General features: G+C 39.6%; 1 protein-coding gene across 2 annotated transcripts in view; it reads right to left on the reverse strand.

The window, feature by feature from the left end:
- Positions 1–23,011, reverse strand: part of ELMO1 (engulfment and cell motility 1) — a 332,530-nt gene that overhangs the window by 110,523 nt on the left and 198,996 nt on the right. The window lies entirely within an intron of this gene.

Consider the following 23,011-nt stretch of genomic DNA (forward strand, 5'->3'; position numbering starts at 1 on the left):
TTTAGTGAGTACCATAATGGACAGGAATCCTAGTTCTAGTAGCAAAGGGTGTCAAAAGAATATCCTGAAAATCCACCCTCGGACTACAGTCTTAAAAGGCAATGAAACATAGCACAGTGTCTCCCTGTATGAGACCAGCAGAAAGAGCAAGAGGAAGCAACTACCCTTTTCCCTGAATATTCTCTCAATGGGTGCTTTGTTTGTGCCAAGGTTTGTCATTCAGGCCAGGACAGAGAAGGACAGACAGAAACACAAGCCTTCTCATCGAAGTAACAGCCTTCCCCACTGCTAACAGCATGCACCATATTGTCTGAGAACCAAATACAAAACCTGATCAGTCACAACACAATATTAGATCAAAGTACACAGTGTAACGTGAAGGTCTGCTGATACAGTAGATGAGCTACCATATTCTATATGGATACACCACAGAGGCAAACAAAGAAATCTAGAGAGACATATAGATGGAAATATAACTGATTCAAATTGTTCTTTGAATCTTTTGATCTTATGTCATGTGCCCCTTATCTGAGATAGGGGGGTGGGGTGGGGGCAGGACAAAACAGGACGACAACAGCAACCAAAAAAACAAAACCCACCCATCCACCAAAAAAAAACAACCCACAACTTTTTTTTTTTCTTTTTTAAATCAAATACTGGCTTTAAGAAAGGCAGAATAAAATAATAGTATAGTGATGATGATCCCAGAAAGGAAGAGTTCAGTTTGACAGGACTGTGAATCGCCTTGTGAGAAGAATGGATTTTCAAAATTTAATGGCAGGACTGAAGCAATGCTGACCTCTTGGCCTGCCTGAGGAACTTGGGAACAGAAGGGGCTTTAGAGAAGTACAGAAAAGGATCTTTAGAACCCTGCCATGACTTACAGTGCCACCTCAGCAGGTTTCACATTTATGCTCTTAAAAAAAAAAAAAAAAAAAAAAAAAAAGTCAAGTTGACTAAGGCCTTCATCATATACTTTATCCTTAAAACTCTTAACTTCATCTTTCACTTCTGCATCAGTATTCTTTTGGTCTTTTTCAGCAGTCATTCACATGTCCATATAGCAGCATCTTCCCTTCCTTCAGGATCAAACAGCCACAGCTTAGGTAGGCTTCATTCTCTTCAAGAATGGGAGAAGTATTCAGCTCTGGGATAAAACACCCCTTTTCTTGAAGCTGCATCACTCACTGCTCACTGCCTGATATTTGCCTTCTCTCAGTGGAATTGGAAAAATTAGAATGAAAACTTTCTGCAAGAGGATGTGAATGAAGCAGGCAGGCCGACTCTTTGCACAAGCTGCAACCTCATGGTATTGGTACCTCTTTCTAGCCACAACCCCTCCCTTTCAGCACATTTAGTTACCTCTGCCATGTCAGTACCTGCTGCCATATAAACCCAAGTTCTGCTTGCAGTCACCTGAAGCTCCCAAGAAAGAGGGTTTCTGATCTTTCCCAAGATGCAGCTTTCCAATTGCAAAGCAAAACTCTGAAGCTTAATTGTAAATTTGAGGCTTAATTTTAACACCAGATTTACTAAAATCTAATCAATTCCTCAGCTATGTAGTGAGGGTGAGAGTTAATTTTGGAGCATAGGTTTCATTCTAATCAAATAATCTCAATTTACTTCAAAGGATGTGTAGTCAACAGGGAATTTGTCGAAGCAGAGACCTATATTTATGAGGTAAGGCTCAATCACTTTAAGAGAACAAAATGCCTCAGGCATGATTTGCAGAGCACCTTCAGCTTCCATTCATTCAGCTGAAGCTGCAAGGGCTCAGCACTTCCAATAATCAGGCCTTCAGCCTGTAATAATGTTAGAGACACAACAGAACAGATTCTCAGAGGGCACTTGTCTTTAAGTCATGAAATACTATAATGATGAGAAGAAATAAAATAACGCCAAGCTGAAGAACGCAGCCAGTACCTTCACTGTATAAATCACAGCACGAAACAATGCAATAACGTCAACACACACTGGCCTTTCTGATCCTCCTCAGAGCCAGAGCTTATCTCTGCTCCTACTCATAAAAAATCAATAAATCAAAATTAATGGAAAGGCTAGGGATTCTCAGAAACTTGATTATCAGTTCTAACTCATGTTCCTTATGACAATCAGCTCCAAACTGTATCTAAAATGCTGACTACTCTGCATGCAGAATCAGAGGTGCTAGCCCCCCACCTTTTATATAACTAGACAACATATTGTGGCTTGTCTTTTCAGTCCAAAAAGGAAAGCGTAGAAAATTGCTGGTATTGATATACATGGAGATAGTTAGGCCTGTTAAAAAAAAAAAAAAACAAGATCAATGTCTTAAAGCACAAAACAAATGCTAAGAAAAATTCAAAAACAAATGAGAAATAGTTTCTTCAAAATTCCCACTAGCATCCAGACAGAAGAGAAAAAAAAATCCATATTCGACTTCAAAGGCTGCTTCTTGTTTGTCGTAAAAATAGTAGTCCAAATAATCCAATTCAACAGAAACCTCACAAATGAAGCACATCAGCAATGTTTATATTATAGTATATCAATAGGCTGCAACTCAGGCCAGGCCTACATTCTGCTGTGGTTAAATATCTAATGAAAGATAACCCTTGACTCAATACTTTCTTTCTCCTTCGTATAAGCAAGATGAGGATGAAGAAAAAGGCAATACTGTGTTATTAGTGGTTTCTAGGCCAGAGTTAAGACTGAGTAACAACTTCTGGTGTTACCCTGCTATCTCCAGCCCCAAGTCAGCATCTCCACTGTCAGAGTATCACCTCTCTCTACAAAGTGGGCAAATTTAGAGGCTTCCGAGTTTTACTGATTAAAAATTTCATTGATTTGTTTCACTAACTTGCGGTTTGACAAACTGTAAACAGCAATCCAGTGTTAGAATGATTTGGAGACCTTTCACAAAAGAGCTGCATAAAAAATTTCTGGCCTGAAGCCTGGCACTCTCTAACCTTCATTTTCACAGGCAAGAACTTGCCACATTTGGGAGCAACACAGAAACATATACAGGGTTGCAGCATAGGGACATAAATCATCATGATTATTTAATAACTTCATCAAGTTTTAATTACGTCTCTGTGAGATCACCTTTGAAAGGCAAGTCAGAGAAGAAAAGTCTGGCCTACATAAATCAGGTGAAGATCTTGTTGATTTTCCTTTCTTGGCACAATTCTTGGAGCCATAGATCAATGTGCCACCTATCGGGATTTAAGTAGTCCTTCAAGCTTCTAGCTGATCTATAGCTGTGCCTTTGAGGAAGAAGCTTAGTTCATTTCTCATCAGATACTGCACTGGACAAAAAATAAAAGAAATAAAAAATAAATAAAATAAAAAGCTAATTTCTTCCTGAGACTTTATGCAGTCCTTTCAGTGTATATTTTTAGTGTCTATCCAAAACAGTTGTATCTGTCAGTTCATTTTCTAAATTATGAGAAATACATTCAAGCATCCCTGACTGTTCAAATGGTAAATGAATTTGATATGTTGTCTTGTCCCCTCTGCAGATGAGTAGGAAACAACAGGGGAAAAAATGAGAAAGAAGAGTTATACTTTCATTTTTTTACCTCTTGTCTGAATGCTTTTTCCCATGAGAAACAACATCATCAGAGCCGAATTTCTTCTAGCTGTGCTGAGAACAGTTGGGTATTTGCATATTTGCATAAGCCTGTCTTGGAAGGGCACAGATTACATTATGATGTTTCAATAACTGTTCAACTTGAAGTACAGCAGAGATGTAAATTTCAAAGTTGCTTTGGTGAACTGAATACAGACAAAAGGGATTTCTGCGTGCAGGACAGATTCCAGGAAAGGACAAGTGCACCAGACAGACACTAGGTGGGTGCGTCACCTCCTCACAGCCCAAACCAGTATGAACCAAAGGCTACCCGTTCATCAGAAGCTGGTGGCAATGCTGCAAACCTATAGCTGGAACTGACACCTTTTCTACTTAAACACACAGATTGGGGGATACAGTACTGATTCCATCTTTCCCTCTACCTTAAGAAATGAATTGTTTGTAGATGTTCATACAAATGTTCCACTTGGAATGGGAAAAATAATCTGAATAGATTTTTTTTTTCTCTTTAGATTTATTTTGCACAATACTTGGAAGCAATAGAAAGATAATCCTTCTCTCCCCACCAAGCTACCATAACAGACAGAGACACAATAATACACCCCTCTAGGCAAGGTACTGCCCTTGATCTTAAAAAACCTCTGCTTTCCTCCTGACTCTGTTAAACCACTCTGTTGATACTAGACACTCATTCTCCACACCTTTAAAGTGACATATGGTTATTCTGATTGAATGCAAGAAATGAAGAAGGTTATACTGGAATGAAAGTGAAATAATAAATAACAGTCTTTATCATTAAGAGGAACGTTAGAAATTTGGAAAACGCTTAACACATTCTTTTCAAAATCTATTCATGATGCCAGGGGGGGCAAGTTGGGAGCAACTTAAATGGTCATTTTCCAGGAAGCAGGAGTCTTAAAGACTTCTGATCTCTTTTAAAGAGATAATGCAAAAGCATCTCAATAAGACCTGGCAAAAACTCATAAGATGCTCAGCCTTTGCATTTGCTAAGAATCTAAAAGATGACACCCAGAGTTTTTCCTCAGGTGGCAAAATCTTAACTTCACTGCATTACAGACGAAAAACTGCCAATACTCTGGCATACTAAACAAAAATAGAAATACCATCTCAGGGGCCAAACGCATTATTTTTTTAGTAGGATAGAATGCAGTCTACAAGTTTATGCTCAAATTAAATAAAAATCCTAAAAAATTATAAGTAAACTCTAACATTTTAGCTTGGGTTCTGCTACTGTATGCGAAGACAAGGATCCTAGAAATCCTTGCAAATCCTTGGCCATGAAACAACTGTATGACATGACCACAAGAGCTATGCTCACATCTTACACTCAGCTCACATTCCTACTAAGAATGGAGGGACAGCAAAAGTTATACTGCCATATGTTAGCCAGCAATTAAAACTACATGCTTCCATTAAGTTTTCTCAAAATTATTCCTTGATTAATAATTATGCAACACAGGCAGAAAAAGGTTTAATGCTTTTTAAAACTCCACAGCCTACTTCCTCTGCAATCTGTGCAATTAGTTCCCCTGCAGATTGACATTTCAGTGGCTTTTCCACTCCTCTGCAAATTTAAGGCTTCGAGCCATCATATTGGGATTGTGCATCAAAGACATTTACTAATCGCATATGAAAAACCTTGTCACCGATGTCAACTATGCACAAGTGGTGTACAAATCACAAGAAGAAAATATTTTCCATAGTAGATAATGAAAGTGATAACATTGCTGTGTATTCTCAAATATTTCAAAAGCAGGCAGAGAGCTTGAATCAATCAATTTATTCAGTCAGCCATATAAATATGGTCACCCGGTATTAATGCTGTCACATGTAAAGGGACAGACAGACCCTGCGGTGAGGCGTAAGCTCTGCACTGGGGGTGGTATTAACAGATACTGCATACCAAGAAAGACATCAAGAAAAAAAATCCTGAAATTGCCTCCATCAGCATGGCTTTGAGATGAGGGAATCAGTGACACAGAGCCTTTGGAAAGTGGTTTGCAAAGCTCCAGTGAGAGGGGTCTCCAAAACACGTCTCTGTCTGACAGAGATCTGGAATCTGTGTGATCGAGTCTCCACATGGATCTGTCTCTTCTATTGCAGAGCTGCTGCTGAATTCTGGGTGAGTCATTTATCCCCTATGTTGTTTCCCCCCCTCTCACAGAATGGAGATGATAATATTTGATGGGGGAGGAGGGGGGTGGCAGAATGATCCACTGCAGTTTCTGAAGTGCAGCAAGATCCACAAATGAATGGTGCAATACAGACCTTGGAAATATCATCTCCACTTGGCATGGCCTCCTCTGGGATTATTATTTGCCAATAACAGAAGACAACCAAAGAGCAACTAATTCTCACTAGCTCTCTCAGGAGGAGGAACACTAATTTCTGCTTCTCCCTGAAGATGAGATAAAGTAAAAATAACTACTGCCATGACCATTTTTATATATGCAATCAAAAATTCTCTCAGTAACACATACAGTACGTAAGAAAAAGTGCACCTAATGCTGCAGAAATACTGCAATTGCCAAGTTATCTACACCATTGATCCCTGTAGTCTGCTGGCAATAATTTGAGCAAAAACCTTTGGCTACCCTTCTCTCACATGATAGGGAAACAGCATACTTTAAGGCAGAGAAAGTCACGAACAATGGCAGTGCAATAACGTGGTAATATTGCTGTCAATTGTGTAATTGTCTTTCCTAGGGAACAGTGTAGTTTAGAAGGACTGATTATTATTCGAACAAAAGCCACTGGTCTTTTTTACTTTGAATTGCAACGGTAAGATACAAGCACCTAGGTTTCAGGACACAGTAAAGCAATACAAAGAGCTAAGCTGCATTTGTTCAACTTCAAACCTACATGAATTATTTGAGAATTTTGTTCTGCCTGCATTGAAACTAGAAGGGGATAAGAAGCTCACTGGACCAAGGAACTGTGCAAGATGTGCCACAAGTTTCCCCAGGGGTGTGTGTGTGTCTGTGAAAATGCAGAATTCCTGAGAAGGGTATCAGGAACCACTCCAAATCCCTTTTTCAAGTGAAAATTAAGAATTCATTTTGCTTCTCATTTCTATTTGCTACAAAAGAGGATCCTACACAGCTGGTTACCATGATAACCTCAGTCCAAGAGAGGCTAAGAACCAATGTAGGCATGCTCAAGAGGCCCAAAATTCACTAGGCATTTGCAGCACCGAAGTAGTATACACACCAGTATTTGGGAAAGTGACAAGTTGATCATGTAAAGTAGGGCAAAAATGCTCCCATTTTAACAAGGTAAATAGCATTTTGAGAGTAGCAAAATTATCTAGAAATACATCGTTACAGAAAACATTTAACAGCTTACCTTACCTAACCATATACTGACTTGGAAGAGTCAGACTTGTTTTTGCTAACATGTAGCAAAAAACACCAACTCAATCTCCTCATAGAGATACAAGGCAACAGCATTTCTCTGAACCAATGAGATTTCTCACTGGGAGAGCTATAGAGAGAAGCTGGAGGAAAAGTACTTATAAAAGGCTTCCTACGGTCTCTTAGCTTTCCTTTTTCTAGGCTGAGAATAATTTCACTAGGCAATGAAAAATGAGGATTCCACAAAACCTCAAGCCTGATGAGACAGGCATGACTAGGATGTTTACAGCACATGGAAACTGAAGTGCTTCACTACTTTACTCAGATTTACTTTGAAAGTGACTACTGCTGTATGAGAAACTTGCCTCCTCTCCCCAAGATATCATTAATGAAAGGAGACACTATTTAAAAATTCCCCTTTCTCATTGTCCCAAATCAAAGCAGTGAAAGAATCCTAACTACTGCAGCACAAGTCAGTAAAGCCCCACACTTAACTATTACCAACAGATCCAGTGCTTGAGAGCCAGCAATTGTGCTATGTCCATAAAGAGGAGGCTGAGGAACAAAACCCAGACAGATTCACCCTTCCACATCCAGAGCTGATGATGAACAACAGAAAGAAACCAGTGCAGCCAGCGATGTCCACACAACAGACTGACTTTATAAAAGTGATACCTTTTGCAACTATCAGTCGATACAGAGATTTCACTGCACCTAGCCTACTTACAAAGGACCTGAAGACCAAACATTTCTGAACTGTGGTTCAGAAATGTAAACAGAAAAACAAAAGTCACTAAAAAGGTTCTTATGCACAACAAGGAAATGAAAAAGATTGCAGAGAATCAATGTCGTGCTGATAAGGGTTTCCCATTTCTTTCCAAAGAAGCCTATTTTTATTTGTGATAAAACAGGTGTTAGATATGAATAACTCTAAACTGCCTCTACAATGTGTCATAGCACTTTGCTGGCCAAACAGGAAAGTACTCGACTTCCCTCTTCACTCCTCCACTACTTCCAGTATAAAAGAGCAGTGATCAAAAACAGCAAGAAAACATGGCCTTGAAACCTGGTGGATAAATTGGAGCATCATCATCAGAGGTGAGAGTGCACTTCATTCAAATCTGTCATTCAGTTCTAGGAGAAAACTATGACAGTTGAAATGGTATAAAAACCAAGGGCTTGTGCTCATCATACCAAAAAAAAAAACAAAAACACAACCCAAACCTACATCTTTTGTGAAAAAAGAGACACAGATGTGCAAGCACAGATCTGCAATTACGTTCCAGCATATTTACAGTATTCCTGAATAACAATGTAAAAGCCTGTTAACCAATTAACACAATAACTTTAATTAGGGACTATGCAATGTTTGTGGTCACTCCTGGTAAACAATACAGATTGAAAAGGAATTACACTTATCAAGCAGAATCTACAAAATAGTGTTTAACAAGTAGGCATAGCATGCAAAAATTTCTTACACAGGCTAGCACCGCTGCTTTGTCAGATTCCTGACATCCTGCAAAGCACACAACGGGTACGTGAAAGCTTAAAAAAAAAAAAAAAGGCATTTCAGACAATTCCTAAGCCTGCGGACTGTCTACTTGAAGAACAACGAACACAGGTAGAGGCATTTACAGAAGGCCAGCCAAGCTCCAACCCATCCAGGGAAACACCTTATCACATCTGTTACATGTTGACACCCTACTCCCTTCCCTATAACAGCCTTTTTCTCCTAAATATTCATAGGAACTGGCCTCATCCGTATCTCCAGACAAATCAAGAAGAATGACAGCAACAATGGGGGAGGCGGATATTCTCAGTGTTCATAAAGAGTGGCATAAAGGCAGCCAGTTACGCTGTGTAACCACTCATTTTAGCCCTGCAATACCCACTGGCAAAGTTTATTCCTAAATGCTATGCTCTGGCGCATTTTCTGTTAACTGCTCCATCACCACAAACCCAGATCACTGAGGGCTGGAGTCAGAAGTAGCCACCTGTCCTACTTCCGCTCATGCATCTCCTCCACGTCCCCTTGAGCAGTACAGCAGTGGATTACCTTTCATGGCAGGATTGCTGACTTTCCACTTCTTACTCTGACTGTTCGAGAGAGCACCAGCTTGTTGCTTGTCTTCTGTAAAGGATTCTTGCTAATATGCACCCTTACCTCTAATTACCCATTTCCTTTATTTAGGAAGCTACAGAGACTGTACTACAGGTACAGGCTTATGCCTCTCCAAAGACCTTCTCTGAGACACTTCATCAAGAAGATACTCTAGTTACCATCTGAAATACAAACCATGCTGTTCGATTCACAAGAGAGGAGCTGTCACTGAAAATTAATTCTGCTTTAAATAGGCTGGCTAGGGCTCCATCTGTAAGCAAAACTTGAAGGAGCCTGTGAAAACCTTCAGAAAAACACTGCAAATGGTAACCTGAGAAGAGTACAGATTTTTTATTATTATTATTTATTTTATGTCCCTTCTTGCTGTCTAAGCAGCTCACGTTCCTCTTTTCCTCCTACAGGCCTCCTCATTAAAATCAAATGTTTAAAATGACAATGCAAAGAAAGATGTGGTCATTGTGCAAGACAACTAGTTGGAAAAACACTTTTTTTCCCTGTTACTCAATCTTACAAGTGAGCAACAGCAGGAGAACTGCAAGGAAGAAAAACAAATGAGCATATGGAGAAGGCAACAAACAAGCAGGCAAGCCAGGAAGGAAGAGAAGACTTTTTCCTGGTACCCAGTCATTCCTCTATAAAGAAGTAAAGGTTACCACTGAATTACTCGTGCAGAGCTGGCACAGGCCAGCCGCAAGCCCTCTGCACTCACTGTCAGAGGTGTCAGTACATGTGTTATGCCTCCTTTGGTGCACCTTCGTGACAGTCTGTTAGGCTGCCTTCAATGCCACCCTGGTGGGGTTTGAGGCTGGCTGCCTGATACCTCTGCCTAGTCAATCAGGCGAGCTACCAAAGTGCAGAAGCTGGAGGAGGGAAAATGATCAGTTATCTAGAAAACAAGGAAAAAGCTAAACTTAGGCTAGTTCCTCTGCCATCTCAGAAAAGGCAATAAAAATGCTCTGAATTCAACCACTTGCTGTGAATCAAGACTGGGTATACTCAAAATGCCAAACAAGGTAACAGAATGAGAAACAGAGAAAGATGACATCAGTATCAGTACAAAAAATAATTGCCTGTGATTAAGGTGAGGGAAGTGCACTGTATCACACATCCTAGAGAAATAACAGCTCATCTTTCATGTCAGATCTAGTTCTGAACTGTGCTGAAGCTATATTGCTTGCTCAAGTACCAGGAGATGCACCCCTACTAGCTCTCCTTCACTTCTTTATAATGATGTGCAGTATCACCACTACTGCTTCAGCTCCATTTAGGACAAGTTACCTTAGCAATGCTCTCTTTCCTTCTGCATCCCTACAAACTGTGTACTTCCCTTAAAATATAACGATGGTTGGACGTGATCTTGAAAGTCTTTTCCAACCTAAACGATTTTATGACTCTCTATATAATTACACATATATGCAGAAAATTCCTAAATAACATTTTTTCCCCTTTGTGAAAGTGAATAGTGGAAAAGAAGAAAACTACTACTGTATACCCATTTGTACAGGAAAATCCAATGCAATTTACCGCAGGCTGGTGACACCCTAACAGAGCTAAGCAAGGCTGCAATAATCTTGTGATCTAGTGGTGGCACTGCATGTATTTTCAAAGAAGTCAGAGAAGGCTAGTAGGGGTGCATCTCCTGGTCTATAGTCCATCTGCTATTTCATTCTAGATCTGCTGTGGGCAACCAGCAGTGCTAAGTGAGGCAGTGACGATCTAGTAATCTGTAGGAAACTGCAAACCTTGCTTCTCCCCGTTAACTCAGTCACTGTTGGAAGCCACTTGGTCTTGCTGAGGTGAAGGTCATTAACTCACTGTGAAAAATGCATCTTAGGTATCTAGCCACAACTGCCTAAATTGTTTTCTCCCCCTACAAACTGTCTTAATCTGTAAATTATGCTTTTAACTATCTGGACTATATTCCCAAAGACAACCTAGCAGAACAAAAATAAAACTGCTGAACCATACTCGTGTAACGTAGACCAAACTGAGTAATTACTACTCACAGAAAAGATGTAACAGTCACATGATAGGGTGCAAGCTGCCCAGGAGACATTGAACCCCACTGCTTGTTAGTGCATTTATTAGAGATCATTACCACAATGCACTGCATAGGTGCCAAGCATCTTCAAATAGCTTTGTGAACATCGGTCTCTAGAAGGACATTAGTTAACATTAATCTTCAGATGTCACATTTAACCTCTGGAGATGCACGCGCAAAATCAAGTTAATTAGACCACAGGCTTAGCAACAAGAGAAGCTATTTATACAGCACATTTCCAAGTGGCACATTCAGTTCATAAGCTACTCTAATGGAGTTTTACACTTCACCCACTAATACGAACATGGTCATTTGATACCACGGCTGTCACAGCATAATTTCAGATAGGCAAAACTACTGTCATGAAAAGGTATGTTTCAGGTATGTTTAATTAGGCTGTAAATCAACCTACTGTATTTTATTGCTCTTCTTTATAGGCTGAAAAATAAAACCAGCATTTCAGTCATACTGGGTAAAAAAAAAAACAGTTATAACTGTATTTTAGTCTGGGAAATATCTCTTTTGCTTAAATGTATTTTGAAGAGCACAAACGTATTAGAAATTATTCCTGTTCTATATCCTGAGGTATTAGCACTGAATATTAACAGCCGTAATTCATTATAACGCCAAACCTTTTAGGTTACAAAGAAGCTTAGAGAATCACCTAGTTCAGGAAAAAATGAAGGAGTGTGGGTTTTCTTCTCATTATGCTTGGTGTAAAAAGCCCTTGAGTATAAATGAAGTGAATGTGGGGAAGACTGGGAAAGAGGCCCAGAAAATGCATTAAGACTTGCAGAGGTCACATCCTTGTAAACTATCAGAATTAGTTTAATAAGGAGGAAATTTGGTCTAAGCCAGAACATCCTTGGTGTTAATAACTGCACAGTATTCCCTTGTAGCTTGTTCCACTACTTATCTAGTCTCAAGCTTTTTTGTTGTCATTGTTGATATACATTTTCTCTTTTGTATTGTAAATCCATTATTTGCTTTGTCCTTGTTGACTAGAATAACAGAATAAAGTAATTTTTACATCATGCCTTGAGGTTTCTGAAGACAGTTATATCTTTCCTATCACTTTATTCCACCCTGACCATGAGTAATTGTCTTAATTTTTCCTTGAGGGTCTCATTTTCCCAAGCGTATTATTACTCACCCCAGAAATATGTCTGTATGTATGAGAATCACAGAATTGTGACTTACAAAGATGAAAATAATGATTTCTCAGAACCAAGAAAAAGCAAGCAAAAACCTTCAGCTGAGATTTCTCTGTTGGACTATGGCTGTTTTTGAAAAATAAACTAAGCTAAGCTGTTTAGAAATTCTCTCCTATTGCTCTCATTGCAGACGCTTGGCAATTTCAGGCACAAAAAATGAAAATCATCTCAGACAGGACTTCTCTTTGCTTCTACATTCCAGTTTAAAATTAGTTCTCAAAATTTAGGATTATTGCTTGGCTGTTTTTTTTCAAAGCATTATCCCAGTCATGTCTCAAGAGACATTGCATAAGAGCCAAGTGTACTAGTCTTGCTTTGTTAAAATAAACTGGTTCATCACACAAGCTAAACAATATCAATTCATTCCAAAAAACATTGTTAAACCCTCAGAAAGTATTCTTCAAATCTCTCTTGAACGAATCTGATCAGGTCTTAAATCTGTATGTATAAGTTATTTGCATCTATTTAAAAATTGTACAATAATACATCCGGAAAAGGAAACAGTTGGCCAGCCTGCTGTGAAAAGTTACTGAAGTAACATTACCAAAGAAACCAACAAGAAACAATTAAGATTTCAAATGCTTTTGGGGAGAAATAGTTAAACGTCTTCATCACCAATAGGACAGATTAGAAATATTGGTTTCAAAACCACTAAGGCAAACAAAACATCAGACTGGCTTTATGAGAAAAACAAAACATCATTCCCTTCCCGTTTCAACTTGAGAGTAGTAATAGAAACTTCTCTTATGGTCAATTAAAATTCAGCAGCAAGAAATTTTTCCCAGCAAGGGATTGACCAGAGTCTAAATTGAAACTATTCTGAATCTTTGTTGTCGTTTTTTTGCAGACTGAATCCCACCTGGTTCAATACTCAGAAACTTCTGCTAAGTGCAATCTGGCACAGAACTGCGAGGTGCACTGCCATTAGCAGCTCAGAGTAACAGCTCCACTGAAAATGGAAACCCCAGCCTTCAGCTGGGACAAGTTGAGCAAGAGGAATTAAAATCCACTCAGTGCAAGTTTTTCTGCTCCTGCCAGAGGTAACCATCAGCCAAAGAGCTCCTCATGGGTACTGGCAGGTGATAGCGCTGATTTCTGTTCTCCTACAAAGTGCTATGTTGTTTTTATTACAAAAAAATACCTGCAAGCTGTATTTGTTCTGGTAATCTCAGTGGCACGTCTCACTGCATGTATCTGCCCCTCTGGCAGGGCAAACATACTTATTAAGAGGGAAAAAGGGGGCTTCACTGGTCTTTTCTTATGAGTTTCCATCTCTTGCTTGCCAAACTGAGTATTAGCACCATTCCTGTTCTCACTGCCATAGCTCAGTCCTCTGGGTCTTCCATCCCATCAGGCAGAGCTGGGAGCTGGCAAGATGTGGGGCTCAGTGGGACAGCACTAAAGGTGCCTTGGCTCTAGCAGAGACGGTGGCACCAGAGGTAGCACCTCTCCCACCACCACAGCCCCTCCAAGACACTGACTAGCCACATGTTCAGAGCAGCCTGTGCTAAAACTGAAGCAGAATAACTTCAGTGAGCAGACAAGCTCAAATTGAAGCTGATTCAAAATAGACTCAACTGATTTCTCCTTACATTATAAATATATATTTATCATTTATTTTAGAGAAGCCCAGGGCCCTTCCAAACAATGCTAGGGATTTCACTACTCTTGAGTAGATTTACTAGGAAGTTAAAGCTCCTCATGCCTGAAAGACGTGAAGGAAATTCCTTTGAAAGTAAGCTCAGCACAGTCAAGCTTTTTAAGATGTAATATCAAACTATCAGAGCTTTTCAACAATACAAGTTGGAGCACAGCTCAAGCTACTTCAGTGCACACCCAGCCCAAGCAGCATCACTGCCTAAGCAGATAAGGGATCTGTCACCTCCCAGAAGCACCCTATTTAGGGTATCAAACCACCCAGGTGATACACAGATCCTGATACACAGGGCCCTGTGCTCAACACAGGGGGACGGAAAGGCTAACCTCCAACTCACAAAGTCCTTCCCCTCTGTCCTACACAGGACCTTGCAAGCAGGGACAGATTTTTAATAAATTTGTTGTATGAGAATGTTTTGAGAGGAGGAAAGCAAACACAGTGTTACACCTTAAAAAAAAAAAAAAAAAAAAAAAGGGGGGGGGGAGATGTGAAGCTGAAACTGTTTTTTGTCAGGGCTATTCTTAATAACAAGCAAAGCTTTGGAACAAATTTTGAGGGAAAGTAAATAAAAGAATACTGAGGTGAACAGAGACTGTAATAAATATTGCACAGGTGTAGCAAGAAGAGATCAAGTCTGACTCATCTAATCTCCTTTGACAAAATAACTATTGTTTCTCATGAGTGAAATGTGGTGGACTTTATCTGTAGTGCAGACAGATTAGTTCTCCTGCACCTGACTTGTTTTAAAAATATATTTTGATATAACACTGTGCCTGACAGAAAATCATTAGTTCATCTGGAGAAAATGGGATTTCATGCAAGAACTGGTGAGATGGATGAGATGGTGGCCAAATTTGGAAATGACAAAAAGAAAAGGAGAGTTACAAGCTAAAAGTAGTACTACTGGAATTTCTCTAACGTTAGTCTTGGACTCTTTTTAAGCATGCTTTCGTTAAAGACAGAGGCACAAAATGTAGGAGTACCTCCACAAAATTTGCTGGATCCCAAAGCAGGAGGCCCTGCTGATGGTATCCTAAGGGAAGATGTAGTGGGTTTACGTGGCAAGGTTTTGGTAGCAGGGGGCCATAAGGGCGGCTTCTATGAGAAGAATCTAGAAGCTGCCCCATGTCAGATAAGGGCTCTACTGCTGACCAGAGCTGAGCCAATAAGCGATGTTGTTTGCACCCTCTGTGAGAGCAGATTTAAGAAAGGGGAAAAAAAAAAAAAAAAAAAAAGAAAACATTTGTAAACACTTGTGGAGAGAGAGAGAGAGAGAGGGAGGGAGAAAGAGAAAGAGAGAGGGAGAGGGGGAGAGGGAAAGAGGCCTGCTCCCGGGTGGAGCAGGTGGATGTGGCCTGGAGGAGGCTGCAGCCCATGAAGAGCCCCCACAGGAGCAGGCCCCGGGCCAGAACTGCAGCCCGTGGAGAGGAGCCCACGCAGGAGCAGGGAGTCTGGGGGGTGCTGCCGCCCAGCTGTGGGGGACCCGTGCTGGAGCAGTTTGCTCCTGGGGGATGGATGGATGGACCCCGTGGGACAGAGCCGTGTGGGAGCAGTGCTTGAAGAGCTGCTGCCTGTGGGCAGCCCCCGCAGGCTTAGTTCCGGAAGGATGGCATCCCGTGGGAGGGACCCCATGGCGCAGGGGAAAAGAGTGACTGTGAAGGAGCAGCAAAGACAAAGTACCATAGGCTGACCACAACCCCCATTCCCCCGTTCCCCTGTGCCGCTCGGGGGGAGGAGGTGTAAGAAGGCAGATGGGGGGAAGGTGCTTTTGGTTTCCTTTGTTTCTGACTTCTCTAGTTTGTTTGTAATAGGCAATAAATCTTACTATCTCCCTATGGTGAGTCTGTTTTGCCTGTCACAATAATTGTTGAGTGATCTCCCCATCCTTATCTCAACCCGTGAGCCCTTTGCATCATATTTTCTCCCCCTTCCCCTTTGAGGAAGGGGAGTGAGAGAGCAGCTGAGGTGCAGCTTGACTGTCCACCTGAGTAAAACCACCACAGAAGATCAGATCGCAATACAGAAAAGACTTTGGGACCCATAGAAGTCAGAACATTATGAAACTGAATAGAGCCAAGTGAAAGATTTTGAGAAACGAACAGACTTCTGCCACACTCAGATACTCATCAGTTATAAAAAATACAGCAGAGAAAAAACAAACAAACAAACAAACAAAAAAACTCGTACACAGAGCCATAGCCTTGACAAAAATCCCAAGAAAAGCAATGATATTCTAACACAGGTAGTGAGTAGCAGTACCACCATACGAGGAACATGTAGAATACAATCTGGAATAAATTTGCGCAGTTCTGGTCCCCTGTACACACAATGTGAAACTTAACTGAGAACAAAACGCAAGGAAGGACTTCTATAATGGTCAGCAAATGGAGAAGGATATTTGAATGAAATGAGTGAAATAGGCTGAAATGCCTGTGCTAATTTAATCTAGTAGGATGAATGCTGAAATGAAATAACATCAATACATGGAGGGGGAGGGGGATGAGAAAAAGAAAGAAGAGAGCTATTAAAACATAGAACGAAGCTAGCACAAAGATAAACAGGTTGAAAATCATACTGAATATATTGAGGTTGGAAATTAAAAGGTTTCCAACCTTTTAATGAGAAGAGTGGTAATTAGTACAGGGATGGAGCTCAATAAATCCATGAATGGGAATTTATGATGTGGCTACCTGCAATGGCCAATGATCCAGTTTAACCCTTCGTTTTCAGCTTCACAGTAGTAGTGCAGAGCAGTACATGCAGAGTACTGTTCTCTGCATTTACATCATAAAGCCTAGGCTTGCTACTTTTTAGTGACTGGCTCTTATGGCATAACTGCATTAGTTTTTTCTACCCTAACTTGAATAACGTTGATTCACTGAATACACAGAAAATGTACTGACCACATGTGTATACATGAAAAAACCCTACCTTTCAGGAAATTGAAGTTGCTCATTCTGCACAACACCACAAAGACTTTTTGCTTACAACTACAAACTGCACTAACGATGGTGTTACATCATTGGTCATAGCAAGCACTAGAGAAGTCAGGGATGGTTCAAGATATTTCAGTAATCATTCCGACATGGCTGTCTTAATGAATGATAATTACTTACACTTACAAAATGCATAAAATGAGAAAGTTAATTAAAGATTACTCCCTGCACTCAAACTAACATACTTTCCAACAGTTTCATAACGATTACGAATATTGCTGTGTTACTTTTTCCCCTTTGCGACTTTCAATTACTTTCTTCGCAAATACATCGATGAAATTGCCAATATGTAAAGATTTCATATTTCTAGAAGTCTGCATTGTGCTTTCAGCTGAAGTAGCTGCAACTCCAGGCAGATTCTGCCATAGGCTATTTGGTATTGCAACAAAGCACAAACCCCCCTCTGCACTGTGACTGCTGTGGGGATGGACCGAAACCGGTATTGTCTTCAGTAAGCTTTCCTCATTAACTATGAACTAGGATATATTGACAGCGACTGAATTGAGCAAGCTCTTTTTCCTAACTCTAGAACAATACCAAACAACTGTTTCCCAGGGACTCAGTTTCCTCAAATATACTATAAGGATAGTATTTCCTTTCTTCCCCTGAGAGTGATTGTTTAGCTGCTCTAATGTGTTTCATTTCTCATGATAAATCCACTGGTATGTTAGAAACAACTTTGCCCTGGGCACCTATAATTCAATTCAGCTTTGACTGGAGGAGGCTCCGCTCAGCTAGTCTAACAAATAGGCTCTCCATTACTCCAGCAAGGTGGGGTAAAGTCAACTACATCTTAGGCTCTCACTGACAGAAAGAGAACAGACTTCAGAAATGAGGCACAATGTTTTTATTATTAAATAGATTATTCAGTATTACCAAATAGATGACTGAGATTTTATTATTAAAGAGATTAACTCTCTGATAAATCACCACAGAAAGTCTTAATAGTCACCTCTCGTGTTTAAATACCAGATTACGAAAGTCAGTGCTTTATTTCTGAAAGTAAATCTCTAAATTACATAAATGCGGGGAAATGTTAACTCCAGCTAGGCACTGCATAATGATGGCAGCTGCCATATCTTGTGCTGAACCTTCCAGAAGCAAGACTCTTTCATTGCTCTGTGAATGTATTTTTTACAGCTTAAAACCTCCCCCTTTCCCCTCAAACAATGCTGCTGCTGAGTGTCTGACTTCCCTAAAACTCTCATCAACCAAAGCTGCGAGTAACCCCAAAATCACCTTCTTTTCAGCTTGCCACGTTATGCTAACTATAGTAATTTCAGGAGAAGGAGGAACAAAACAGTCTTAAAAGAGTTTGAGCTGCATTTGAGATGAACTATTATGGCAAGTAGCCTTATAAAACCAGAAATGGAAACTTGTTTGTTAACAGAGTGCAAGAGAACATCTGCTCAATCTCAACATTTTTAGAGCAGCTCCAAGGTGAGCACATTGACTGCACCAGAGACAGAACTAAGTGGAACAGCCCAACACATGCGGATGGGATTAATCTTCCTATTTTATTACACACCCACACCCCCATGAAAAGTAGTTTAGCTATGATAGGTCTATTGGCGAGACATTAAAAATGACTTATTTATATCGCAGGGGAAGCTTATTTATTGTTCTTAAATATCCTCTAGGCCATTTTTGATTATGAATGGTGCTGATCTCCATTTTGCATGAATCATGGCATAAATGTTCAGCTAGCACACCTGCTACCGGATACGCTTTGTTGATAATAATGAGCCAGGCATTAATGATTCACGTTTCACCATTTTGACACAAAATACCGACTCTCTCTCTCTCTCTCTCATTATTGACTTCCTAAGGTGTCATCCTTCACGCTGCACTAATGGAGCCTGTCAGAGGTCTAATATGCAAGCAGAGGAAGAGCTGTAGGACACAATTCTATTAGACCAACTGATATGCACTGAAACAATAACAATAAACTCTCAGGCTTCAGTAAGAGGTTGGGCACTTGAAAGCATCTCCATTCTGTTTTTTGTAATAATTAAAAAATTGTGGCAAGCTTTTTCTACAAGCTTTTTAATCATCTACAGCCATGTGTAAAAGAACCCAGAGACTCTTGAATCACACTACTATTCGTACCAGCAACTTTTCAAATGCTCTAAAGGTAGAGAACAAGTAACAGGTAACATTTTGGGGCAGTTATGGTACCTTACCCACAGCCAAAATATAAAGTGTTTCTGTTACATGCAGGTAAGACTCCATCAGACCCTACAAAGTCAGAGATAACTGGACTGGCTGAAAAGGGCAGTTCTGGCACAAGCAAATGGGTGGTTTTTAGTTAATGCAGTCCAGGTACTTTCCAAGTCACGTAGGAGAGAATTTGGGCTTAGTTACAATTAATAAACACAAGAGTCAACAGAAAAATAAATCTGAAAAAAATCAACAGCACATACTTTGTGGTATGAATGTATTGGGGGTGGGGTATGGGAAGCAGTTGGAGGGTGATGTATATGCATTTGTTTTGTTTTGTTTTTTTTTTTTAAATTTCTTCTTCCACTTTAGAAAACAATGATTTGTGTTGATAAAAGCCGTTTTTCTGAGTCAATCCTTCCTGCTTAACAATATGAAAAAAAAAACTACACTCTTCTTCTAGCAGACATAAAAAAATTATTCACACGCACACACACATACAAAAAAAAAAAAAAAAGAGTAGAGTATTGCTTGACACAGTTAACACAAAAACACTGCATGGCATGGGTGAGCATTTGTGGTCAGGGACCTGAAACATCAAAACAAATCATTTGAATGATAAATCAATGCAAGGCAAAGGAAAGGTGAGAAATACTTTCTCCAGTTCTCTTAGAATTAATAAAACACAAGATAGAGTATATACTGCAAACTTTTTCAGGGGAAATTTCTTCTAATTAATTTGAAGAGTTAGCATCAGAAGCCAAAGAAACTATTCACATAAAAACTCTGTTCTTGCACATCTATTCAAACAGACAAGCATCAAGAAGTCTTTTGGAAACAGTGTTTGAAGAATTGCAATAATACATTGCTTTATGTACTGGTTTTTCCTTTGCATATTCAGTGAAGAATAAGAATAACTCTTGTACAGACAGCAGATAGATATTTTAAGGGACATCTACTTACTAGAGCATTTGGAGAGTTTTCTTAAATGTACGGGACTAATTGTGGCAAGCCAAGTCTAATTATAAAGGCTTAGATTTTAATTCACTTATACATAAAGGAGTAAGTTTCACTAAAAATGATGAAAAGGAAGTTCCATGATCTGGTCTGCAGAGAAAAGATGAAAATATATTAAAAAAAAAAAAAGTATTCCAACCCAAAACTCAGTAGGTTGTATCTTAGTTAACACATGAAAGAAGATTAATTTCTGAGAACACCCCAGGTTATGATCTGAGCAGAATCGGTCAGGATGCCACTTTCAGGGGGAGAATTACTTAAATTTACTTTTTAATTTTCCATGAATTATTTCTTCTATTAACATAAATGCAAATTGTTCTAATTTTCAGTTTTTCAAAGCTTTTTGTAAATTTCTTTTTAGGTCTTTTCAAGGGGAAGAAAAAGCAAAGCAGATTTTACAGAACAAAAGTCACCTAGACTTTTTTATTGGTCCACATAACCTACGTATGGTGGTGAACTTTCTTTGTGAAATGGTTAAATATAAATGGCGCGTGATACTTCAATTAAAACGCTCGAGTAGTGAGAAAAAAATAGAGATTTTTCTTCACAGAATCAAAACATGCAAAACAATTATTTTGAATCAATTGTAATTTCCTAATTACCATCTGCTTAAGACTACACATTTCAGCATTGGTTTACAAAAAAAAAAAAAAAAACAGCACACAAAAGCCACAACAACAAAAACCACATAGACAAGGGGCAGATTTTCTTCTAGAAATGGAATTTTGACATAATGGAAGGAACTGTCAAAAACACCCCAAAAGCACTCAGCAAAGGAAGAAAGGATGCAAAAAATCTCTGACTGCTTTATCTGACCTTGCCTGTGTCCGAGAGGAAGACAAAAATATAAAAGTTGATGAAGGTAATTTGTCAACATGTAGCCATAAACTTGAGCTGTGCGAAGACCTTATTTATCACTGGTTGACTTGGCCTAGAAGCCTTTCAGAAGTATGCCATACATAAAAGAAAAAAAGAGTCCTTTACCTGTGTGAATTCAGGCTCTATTGTAAACATGTATGTGGGAGACCCACTCTCTAAATCTCTTTTCCAGAATGTGCACTTTTCACCAGAGAAGGCTTGTCGCCCTTTACATCTCCTTAAAGGTTGAACCACCTCCTGAAGGATTGCACCTCAGGAGAGCAGGTCTTCGGAGTCTACATGGAGTTCAGATGGCACCTCCCCATCAAAGGAGGGTGCCTGGTCAGTTCCTCTAGATAAACCAGATTTTGCTATATCTGGTTTTGCCCAAGCTTATAACAGTATTTGCAAGTGCTGTCATCAATCATTTTGGCAGCTCAAATTTACAAGGGTGTTGCATTCCTGTGCCCCTAGATTGATAATTTTCTATGGATGCAAGTCAGGCTGGACTCTTTGCTCTTCTCAAGGGAATGCACATTTTCCTCTGCATTGCATTGAATACAAGGATGAAATCTTGCCTTTTATGTTCCACTGTATGGTGTCATTTATATTTCAGCATTTCACTACAGGAGCAACTTCCAGAAGCACAATCATTTCCTTTTGTCAAGTGTTCAGATACGTCTTCTTTTGCCTAGAATTACTTTAAACTTCTCATAATAAAAATTGTACATTTTAGATGTGGCAGTCCATGGTTGGCTATAATGTAGAGCAGGTCCAAACCAATTGAAATGATTAATGTTAATGCAAGCAAGTTAATAACTTTATAGAAAGCAACGGACACTTAATTGCATCCATTGGATAAAATACTTCATAGCACCTCAATCAATTGATACAGGTAAAATAAAGGCACTGTATGGTGGTACAGTACTAGAGGATCAATATCTCCTCCTCTGCCTGGCTTTGATGTTAACTGCCCATAAATGTCTTCATATTGATATGCCAGTGGCAGACCATTATCCTATGACAGCATTTAATAACTCTGGCAATCGCTGTTAACATTGACTCTGCTGACCCTACCCCTCCTGACTGCCTCCACTTCAGCACATCTCTCATTTCCATTGCTTTCCACACAGACGACTTGCAGTCATATCCCTCACCTCATGCACTCTGCTGTCCATCTTCTTTTTTGTTGACAGGGATGTCCATCACACTTGGAGGCTCATGAAGTTGAGCCCACAAACAAGGTGCATGGTAAGTGGCATGAACTCCACTTAGGATATTATGTTCTCTGCCTTCATGTACACTTTGTGTAACAAGTCATTCACATCGCCAGCTCTCAATGTTTACCTAAAAAATGCCAGCAGTTCTCTTTGGTCTGTGATGGCAGCAACACTGAGCTTTCACCTGAATCCCCAAATCAAAAGTCAATGGCATAAGAAAAATCAACATTGTGGAACTTGTTATTTAAGTTTTCCAGTGAACAGTGGGATCGATGAGAATTGTTTTCCTGTGGATCTAAGTCTCCATTTAGATCCAACATGAATCTGTTGATATCTAATGAAGAGTGATATGATTCTTCTTGCTGTGAGGAAGATACAGTGAAGAAACCCAGTGTGTTCAGAAAGCTTTTTTCTCTAAGTTTATCAGAACTTCATATTCCCCCATTGCCAAACTAGGTTGAAAATGTCCTGTGCCCAAATTATTGGGAAGGGCAGGGACAGGTACAAAGAGACAATCTGATCACTTCTGCTTCATTTTCTTAAGAAAACAGACTAAAAATAACAAAAGACCTTTGCCTTTGTAAGTAGGGAATTACATTAAAAAATAAGAACTTGAAAGGTTGAAACACAAGAAGGCAAGAAAGTCTAAAGAGAAAACAACACCTCGTGCCAACACAGAACTATAAGCAACTACCAGGGATTTAAAGCTGCCTCATATCTTAGGGAAAAGAAAAAAAAAGTAGCATGAGACATGAGTTTGTGTTTTGTTGAATATCTAAAATAC

This window comes from Netta rufina, assembly GCF_964035555.1.
Source record: "Netta rufina genome assembly, chromosome: 2".
Lineage (NCBI taxonomy): Eukaryota > Metazoa > Chordata > Aves > Anseriformes > Anatidae > Netta > Netta rufina.